At 37.0% G+C, this 7,106-nt stretch overlaps 1 protein-coding gene and 1 pseudogene across 10 annotated transcripts in view; one reads left to right on the plus strand and one right to left on the minus strand.

Annotated features, from left to right (window-relative positions):
• Positions 1-7,106, plus strand: part of NR3C1 (nuclear receptor subfamily 3 group C member 1) — a 93,879-nt gene that overhangs the window by 19,688 nt on the left and 67,085 nt on the right. The window lies entirely within an intron of this gene.
• Positions 2,500-2,615, minus strand: LOC112472054 (annotated as a pseudogene).

Consider the following 7,106-nt stretch of genomic DNA (forward strand, 5'->3'; position numbering starts at 1 on the left):
CTCTTGGTTAAAGCAAGTTACAAGGCCAGTCGATTTGGGAGGAGGAAGAGTTGCAATTATACTGCAAAAGGCATAACCATAGGGAGGGGTCTTATTATTTTTTTTTCAATCTGTCACAATAGTAATAAAAATTGGGTGCATTCGAAGTTCTGATTCCTTATGAAACTTGCCCAGGGTGGAAAGGCAGTCATTGTAATCAAAAGGATAAAAGCTTGGAATTTAGAGACTGAGGTTCAAATTCTAGCTCTGTCACTTATTTCTGCTTTCTTGGTGGGCACTCGGTAATAGTTGATTCAGCCGAACTTCCGATCCTTCGTGGATAATCTATTATTTAAAAAGGGCTAGGTATCTGCTACACACTTAAATTATTGCTTTTATGCATATAAAATAAAATAAAAAATGCTTTTATTCCTGTCTCCCATACTTCAGTTGAGAGGCAGGAACCAATCTTTTTTTTTTTTTTTGGAATAAAAAGGAAGGAAGGGAAAGTGTGTTAGGGAAGAGAACTGTTTGACTAATTGTGGACTCAATGAAGTGACCACTCACTGGAGTATTTTCTTGTAAGAAAAAAAATGGCCAAGACCCATAGTTAAGAGAGAAAAATCCATAAGTCTACTTGGGTAGGACTTAGTGTGATGCATGGGGAAGGGTTATAACATTAGACACAACCCAAATCTAGATTTTTTAAAAAAGAATTCTGGCCCCTCTTAGACAAAATGGATGCCTTAATGCTGGATTTGGGGATTGTCACACATATAATTCAGGTATAACATGAAATAGAGGAAAAAACAGTATCATCCCACATGAACAGTTGTAAGTTGACTGCTTTTAAAAAATTATAAGGGACCACCTAGAAAAAAATCACATGAATTTCTTTTTCTTGTGTTGAAAACAGATGTCATATTGACACTTACATCTCTTCATTCTACCAGTAGGAAACAGAAAAGGGCATGTGCGCGCGCGCGCACACACACACACAAAATGTAAAACTGGATTAGCTAAAATCATACACAGAGCTAGATATTTCAGAATCCAGAAAATTAAAAGTGTTAACTGGAGTTTTTATTGCCTGTCTTGGGAGAGGCACCAGATAAGAGTTCTCAAAGAAGTGAAAACAGATCGAACCAGCTCTGACATTAGCTGATCATGTGAACACAAGCAAGTCAGTTGACTTGTCTGCATCTTAGCTACCTTTCATATTTAATAATTATACACTATTCTACGAAAAAAAATTAGAGAATGGTTTTTTGATTAATGATAAAATAGTGTGGACAATAAAAGTGTTTGGCTTAGGAATGTTTAGTTGGTTTTTTTTTTTTTTTTAAGCCAAAACTGCTGGTATTTATAGATTTCAATCTTTGCTCTTTTTTTTTTTTTTTTTTTTTGATCAACATTTCCCAATTTTATTCTTTACAAAGACCACTTTCAGCCATAAACTGAGGGAAGCTTCAGTTTCCCCAAACATATTTGGGATCTAGGAATATTTTCGCAAAACATTTAAAACTAATTTCATGCCAGCACATGTGTGCAGAATGAACAAAAATAGACTGTGCTGATGAAAGAATCTTAGTTTGGAAGGACAGTTAATTGGAAAGAAGAAAATTTTGACAGGCAAGTAAAGTTCAGTGCTCAGAAGTGGAAGGTCATAAAGTGATGGCAGTAGAAGAGACTATTACCTGCTGGTCAGGTGGATCAATAACTAACTGTATTCCCGAGGACCCTCCACCTGTTTAGTACTACAGTTTGTACTCAGAGCGGGTGGGGGTCAAGGTTCAGTTATATTCTTTCTGATCTCAAAGCGTCTTGTATCTGGCTGGGTAGACATGCAGGTACATGAAATAATTAGGAAGCAATTAACTAGAGCATGTACTGAAGAGTATTCCAGGAGGACATAGAATGGTGAAGTGAATGTGGGAGAAGAGACAGCCCAGTGCTGGTTGTTCTTTACCCAGATGGTTCTTCCTTACCCAGATTAACACTTCCTGTGGGTCAGGTCTGTCCTGGGCACACAACAACACTGTAGATACTGCCCTAAGGCTGACCAGTTGCAATGACCATACTGAGTCATGGCCTTTTGGGGGCACCTCATCCTTCTCCTCCAGGACCAGGAATACAGTGCCCTCTGTAAACTGCTTTTAGTGACCTATGAAAAAGGAGCAAGTGAATTTTAGCTGCATCAGTGAAAGACAACAGTTGAATATGGAGGAGTATTTCTATTTTAAAAAGTGACACAAGTTTAAGGAAGGAATGAAATCATAATAGTGGAATTTCAGGCATTTTACTTTTTTTAGTAAAAAGTTAGTGAGCTAATTTGAGGCAAAAGAGCCTTGCCAGTATATCTCCCTCAGTCACAGCACTTACCTCGTGTACACACGAAGCCAGTGCTGCTCCCCTTTCTCGGATCAGTATCTGCCTTGTTTTCTCCCCCTCCCATCATTCTTCATCTCTAGTCCCCCCACTGTACCTTTGCTAAACCCCAGTATCTTTTTTTTTTTTCCATGCCTACAGCACCTGGTCTTCCCAGGTGGTCTCCCATCCAAGTACTAACCAGGCCTGATTCTGCTTAGCTTCTGAGATCAGACATCGCGTTTGTTCAGGGTGGCATGGCCATAGACCATGGACCGTGACTCCACTGGAGCACGAGCCCAGGACCTTCTGCGTGTAAAGCAGATGTGCTAACCTCTACACTATGGAACCACATCCTAAACCCTGGTGTCCTTAAAAGTCAGAGACAGCAGATCAGTCAAGACCATTGTTAAGAGCTAGTGGTACCAAGCTCTTCCTGGGATACTTTAAGAATTCCGTACATTGTCTCTTCTTCCCACCTTCACCCCTATTTAAGAGTTCTACAAGTAGAGCCCAAGGATCTGAATATTTTCAAAAACTCTAGAAAATGTGGATGATCACCCATGTTTGGAACCACTGCTCTAAGGAGGACAACAAAGATGCCAATAAACCCTGTTGCCAAGGAGGCGATCATGGGACGTGGGACCCTGTTAATGTGAGGAGACGCCCACGGTAGCCAGATAGTCCCTGTCCTCAGTTTACGTAAAAATAATTCTCAAGCACCTGGGCCCCTGGGTTCTGGCTCTTCATGCCCACTGTGTCTGGCTTGACTGTATCCTGAGAGGTCCTAGCGGGAATATGGGCAGAGAGAGAGGTAGCTCTGGATGGAGAGGGCCAAGAGGTGTGATGGAAAGACTCCTGTGCAAAAAATAAAGAGGCCCCTTTAATGTCCTAGGGCCTCCATGAACTTTCCTAAGGCTCCTTCCCATGCCTAACAATATAGTTTTTACTGCTTTTGTAAGACAGAAAAAGGCTGTGCTCTTACCCGCTTCTATTTAAAAATTTTTAAATTTATTTCTTCCACTGCCTTTGTGTGTCAAATGTGAGAACTTTTTCAGCACTCTGTAATCCTCCAAATTTACTCTATTTTGCCTTAGAAAAATTCTAATTGGCACAGACCTAATTTTAGGGAGCTGCGCCTCCCTTAAAAGCTAACTAACATTGAGAGTTTATGAAAGTATAGTAGAGCATTCATTGTGCCTACTTTAAAAGAGGAGAAATAGCGAAAGTTGCAAAATAACAAACCCAGCCTTGTGTTTTGCATTCTCTCAAATATTTATACAAAGACTTAAGAAATTAACTTGACTATTTTGAAATGAGGATTTTTCTTAGTTTTCAAAAGAAGCACTTTATATTTAACTCTTTTCTTCTTTCATTAATCAGTTTAGCAAATAATGCAAACTGATATAGTCAGTTCTCAGAGAAGTAGAGTCTCAACAGAAAATTTTAAGTGGCAGTGTGTTATGATAAGTGCTAATCTTTTGATTACTTTTGATATTTTTTAAACTTTCTAGAAGTTGACAATTTATAGCTGACCCTTGAACAATGTGGGGGTTTAGGGACGTCTAACCTCAGTGCAGTAGAAATCTGCATATAGCTTTTGATTCCCAAAAACTTAACTACTAATAACCTACTGTTGACTAGAAGCCTTACCTGTATTACATACTTTATTCTTACAATAAAGTAAACCAAAGAAAATAAAATGTTAAGAAAATCAAAAGAAAGAGAAAATCCATTTACAGTACTATATATATTTATTGAAAAAAACCTGCATATATGTGGATTTGTCAAGGGTCGGCAGTACTTGTAAATAAGTAATCTTTAATTCTTTACATTTTAGAAATTTTTGAGTAATGTTCTAATTTGTAGATGTGTGTGTGTGTGAATTATATCACTTAAAAATGGATCATGGACATCTTTCCACTGCTTCATTGTGACAGCTACATCCGTATGCTATAATGTGTCTAACAAGACCTCCAATGAAGGAATTGAGATTAACTCATTTTTGGCTATTATTATGTTGCAGTGTACATGAGTTTGTATGTGTGTCTACATATATTTTCCCCCTCTTTCAAGTATTTTTGTAGGCTTAAGTCTAAAGAAAACTTTTGAAATTGCCTTAGGTAATATCAGAAGCATTAAATAGCTTCCTTGTATTTTTCTTTAAAATTTATGTTATCTATATGACTATCAGTAACTAGTTCTATATAAAATTCCTGAAAAAATCTGCAATTTAAGAATAGGTAAGATGACTAGACTTCCTTTGCTGAAACAGTGAAGGCCTGTGAAGGATTTTGGAGAGGTATATTCAAATACAGCTGCTGAGCTAACATCAGCCTGGAGCCTGGCAAGGTGATATGTTGAATCTAGCGTCTGCCTGCATGCCAACAGCCCATTACTGAAATTTGTGGTTTTCATCACTTCAAGGTAACCATCTAGGGTTCATGAGATGGAGCCTCTGAAAATAGGTAGAATATGAAGGCCCAAGAAGCTTGGGAAAAGCATAATCCAGATATGAAATAAAATATGACCTAAGAATTCAAGTCTCAGGCTCCAAATTCAGCCCTCTTCTCCTGTCCTTTTTGATTCACCATAAGTTTTTAATCCTTTGGTTTTATTTACTCTTCTGTAACATACTCCCTATGCTGATATGAGGCTGAGGCAAATTATTAAAGATTTAGAATATAGGAAAGTTAAACAATATAAATATTGAATAGCAAACATCCTGAAAAGGCAAAAAGACAGCAGCATATTTTATATATTAATAGAGCAGCAAAATAAGACAGTTGTAGAAGCTGAAAAACAGGAAAGAGAAACTGAATTTATAAACTATCGAGAATACATTTTTCTGTTTTACCACAGGCACTATTTTTTAATTAATTATTTCATACATAAAGAAAAAAGTATATGTAACTTATATGTATGACTTACAGATTAAAACAAGCACATCTTCGTATTCACTGCCTAATGTAAAAAAAGATCATTACTATTTATTACCTTTGAAACTCACTGTATGTCTATATCCTCCTCCCTCCTGATCTGTGGTAACTATGACTCTGAATTTTGTGTTTTTGCATTCTTTTGCTTTGTTTTATGATTTTACTACCAATTTGTGTATCCTCACACAATACAGGTATAAATTAGAGATATTATGGGTTCAGTTCCAGACCACCACGATAAGTTCCAGACCACCACGATAAAGCGAATATTGCAGTAAAGAAAGTCACATCAGTTTTTTGGTTTCCCAGTGCATATAAAAGTTACGTTTATACTGTACTGTAGTCTGTTAAGTGTGCAATAGCATTATGTCTAACAAAAAAATACTTTATCCCTAAAAATGCTAACCAGTATCTGAGCCTTCAGAGAGTCATAATCTTTTTGCTAGTGGAGAGTCTTGCCTTTAATTTATTAAAAATGCAACGTCTGTAAAGCAAAATAAGACAAAGTGCACTAAAACGAGGTATGCATTTAGTTTTACGTGTTTTTTAATTTCATATAATGGACTTAGTCTTTTATAACCTGTTGTTTTCTTTAACATTTTAAGATTTTTCCATGTAAGCTGAAGTTTATTCATACAGATATATGTTATGCCTTTCAATGAATATAGTACATACATTTATTTGTTCTCCTGTTAATGGACATTTGCTATTTTGAACAACACTGCTGTAAAAATGTCACTTGGCCCATATTATAAGAGGGTTTTCTTAAGGAATTCTATCTGGAAGTGGAATAACTAGGTCATCTGCAACTTCTAGATAATGCCTAATTGTTTCCAAGCAACATTTAAGTGTTCCTTTTGCCCCACATCCTCACCAACATGTGGTAGTGCTAGTCTTTTACTTTTGTGCCAGTATGGTGGGTGTGAAATATTTTGTTTTTCCATGCAACCATTTAAGTAAATTAAATAATATTTAGAAATCAAGGCAGTGTTTTTTGATTTGTGTTAATGCAGAAATTGAGATTAGGCTTTGGAAGAAACATTGGTTACAAAAGTGGCTAAAAGGAAAACTTTTTGTTATTCTGGAGCTACTCTGTCTCATTGAAAAAAACTAGTATGTTAAACTATGCAGGTGTGGTTTAGAAGTCAGAGAAGTAATCGTGCTTGTTGAATAGAATGATAGCTGTTTCTGAATGATTGTACAAGGGACTCTTGTTGTTGGTCAGTTTCAGTTGCCCAACCTTTTTATATGCTAAAAGTTGCATCAGGGTTTAAAGATTCATATTAGCTGAGCAAGATGGTGACCTGCTGTGAAAAACATGCAAGAAATTTTAAAATTTACTATTAAGTGTTAAATGAAGGCTGAGGATCAGGTGGAAAAAAGGTTGAAGAGGATCAGTTCAGCAGTTTGAGGGGTAGGCAGAACCTTTATTGGGGAGAGAAGAAATTATGACTAGTAAAACACATTTAGCAACAGTGGCATAGATAATCGTCAGTTACAGTTACACAGAACTCTGACCATTTACAAAACATTAACATTTGTGATCTCATTTAACGATAATGCTGATGGAAAAGTATCATTTACCACTGCTTTATTGATAAAGAGTCAAAAGGTAAGAGAGGTGGAACAAGTGGACCCAAGACACCCATCTGGTGACAGAGGGGGCGTGTCCTCAGGACTCTTCTTGCCAAGCCCACGGTTCTTTTGCTTCGTACTTTTCTGTTTCCCCAGCACCATAACTGCAGCTTCTCCTGTGGGTAATGTCTGTCAATAAGCATCGACCCTCTGCCTTCTGAGCACTATTCTGTCCTGGTAAAGACT

Source organism: Pteropus alecto, unplaced genomic scaffold (genome assembly GCF_000325575.1).
Source record: "Pteropus alecto unplaced genomic scaffold, ASM32557v1 scaffold78, whole genome shotgun sequence".
NCBI classification, from domain to species: Eukaryota; Metazoa; Chordata; class Mammalia; order Chiroptera; family Pteropodidae; genus Pteropus; species Pteropus alecto.